This window comes from Montipora capricornis, chromosome 12 (assembly GCF_036669925.1).
Source record: "Montipora capricornis isolate CH-2021 chromosome 12, ASM3666992v2, whole genome shotgun sequence".
Taxonomy (NCBI): domain Eukaryota; kingdom Metazoa; phylum Cnidaria; class Anthozoa; order Scleractinia; family Acroporidae; genus Montipora; species Montipora capricornis.
The window spans coordinates 16,521,840-16,524,417 of NC_090894.1; the positions used below are offsets into that span (position 1 = coordinate 16,521,840).

Genomic DNA, 2,578 nt, shown 5'->3' on the forward strand with positions numbered 1-2,578 from the left:
ATTTTAACAAAATGCGCATGAAATTATTTCCTAATTTCACTAGTCGCCATTTGATTACACATACTTATTTAATGTATTATTAAATCATTATTTTAATGTATTATTATTATTATTATTATTTAATAGCAACAGTAAATATTTATTATTATGAGGCCGTTGGCAAAATCTGGATCAGACCGGATCGGGTTGGACCAGATTGAATTGGATCGGATCGGATCGGACTGACAAACCTCGGACCGGATCAATAACATGCTCAAATTGTGTGCCTTTCTCTCTTGTGTAGTCGTCTCCTCATTTATTGAAACTCGTCGAAACGTTTTTTTTTTTCCCAAAGATGATTACAGATTCCAAAGTGGAATTATGAAAGATAAGATGTGACGAATTGAAATCAATAAGCGAATTGACTGCATACACAATGGTCTTCTTTTTCAAACTGACGACAATTCTTTACTTTACCCCAGTCCCTTCTAATTACACAATAGCCTGATTTAGCAACAGAACAGGAATGTCAGTTGACGATGGCGCGCGAAGCAAAAATATCCATATTAGGCCATATTAGCCAAGTGGAATCCCAACTATTCTGCAGGCTCTCCTTTCATTAACTGACGTTCCCTTTCTATTGCTAAATCAGGCTATAAAGCAATTGTCAGGGACTGGGGTAAGGTAAAAAATTGTTGTCAGTTTTCACGTTTGAAGAAGAAGACCGTCGCGCAGGCAGTCAATTCGCTTATTGATGTCAATTCCTCACATTGTATCTTTCATAATTCCACTTTGGAATCTGTAATCAACTCTGGAAAAAAAAACATTTTGACGAGTCTCAATAAATGAGGAGACAACTACACAAGAGAGAAAGGCACAGAATTCGACTTTTCCTGTCTTCAGCACGGTGTCTGGTGACCGTCTGCTTTTGGCGGGGATTTTGTTATTGATCCGGTCTGTGTTTTGTCAATCCGATCCGATCCGATCTGATCCGGGCTGATCCGGTCCGATCCCGGTCGGATCCGGTCGGATCCTGGTTTTGCCAACGGCTTTATTATGACAGCGCCGTCACAAATAGTGATCATGTCTCTGTGTCTTAAAACTGCATGTATGGGATTGACAAAAAAAACCTTTCTGATTCAACATAGTACACAGGATCACAAGAAATGAAGCTGAGTCTTGTTACATTGACAACAAGTTTGAATGGCTAGACCACAGAAATTCATTGTCATTCTATAAGTTGAGAAATAATGAGAACAGAAACAAACAGATACACCTGTAAGTGTTGGTGTGGCCAGACCATAGAAATTCCTTGTCATTCTATAAGTTGAGAAATAATGAGAACAGAAACAAGCAGATACACCTGTAAGTGTTGGTGTGTAAATGGAGATAGCCTTTTCAACAGTCAGAGCTACTTGAATTGAATTTACTTAAATTGCTACAATCATGATAAAAAGAAATCACTTCCTTTTTGCTTTAGATTTTGAAAGGGTGTTGGCTCAACACCTGACATTTCAGGGCTTTCCTGTAAAGCCTCGATTTATCACAGAAAAACTTACACTGGGCTTCTTACCAATTTTGTCTTTTAAAGTGAAGAATTTTTTCAGCTTCAAAGATCCCATACCAGATGATTTAAAATCCCAGTGCGGGATGTGATTCCTGTTACATTGGTGAGACGTCATGCCATTTTTCATCTACAGGAAGCGTCATGGAACATCTGCTGACTGACAAGAATTCTCATCTACAAAAACACCTAATTGCCTCACCTGACTGTAAACAAACATGCATTCCTAGTTGTCTTACGATCATAGACTCAGCTAGAGACGTTTATAGTCTTAATTGAAAGAAGGTACTGTATCTATATTTCACGTTTTAAGGCAGAGCTAAATGTGCAGTTACAGCATAGTTAATAATTTTTGTTTTTTGTAAGCAACCTGTTTAACACTTGTGCACGCACACATGTTATGATACGTTATGTTCTGTGACTTTGTGTTATCTTTTCAAAATATAGCCGTCACTGCTAAAAAATTAATTGTATCGTATATAAGAGAGAGAGGTTTGTATATGACACTGATGATGGCATGAGTTAAATGCCGAAACATGTCTTTAAAAAGTTGGTTCGAGTGTCTTAAATTTAGTTCACTTGATTTCATATCAGCAGTTCAATATATGATTCAATTTAAGCTTATATCGTTTCATTCGTTAAATAGAGAGAGTTTACCTCAGCCTTCACGCAGAATCCAACAGGTGAATTAAGTCTTCACTCGAGTTCTCTTGTTCGCTGCGGAATCACAGATCTAATGACGTAATCATCTAATCGGCCCTAAAAGTACCCCAAAACACTCAGAATCTCGCAGTGCAGATCTCGTTGAGCATGACGAGAAAGAGAAGAAAAATGCCTTGAACCATCGACATCGGCCGCCATTTCGTTCTTTATATCACTTGGACTCCGCTGACCATTGAGACAGTCGTCACAATAGCCGTATTTATATTTCTTCTAATGCCATATATCTGACGAGTATCAGGAAAAAAAATATTTGTATCATGAAAAAAGATATGTATCATGAAAAAATATATATGTATCATAAAAAAATATATG

At 37.4% G+C, this 2,578-nt stretch overlaps 1 long non-coding RNA gene across 2 annotated transcripts in view; it reads right to left on the bottom strand.

The window, feature by feature from the left end:
* LOC138027334 (uncharacterized) overlaps positions 1 to 2,578 on the bottom strand; it is a 13,740-nt gene extending 11,162 nt beyond the window's left edge. Inside the window, exon 1 of one of the 2 annotated variants that reach the window (XR_011127450.1) lies at positions 2,201 to 2,578. This is a non-coding gene — a long non-coding RNA (uncharacterized lncRNA). The remainder of the gene's footprint in view (positions 1 to 2,200) is intronic. The other variant, XR_011127451.1, reaches the window with a different exon arrangement.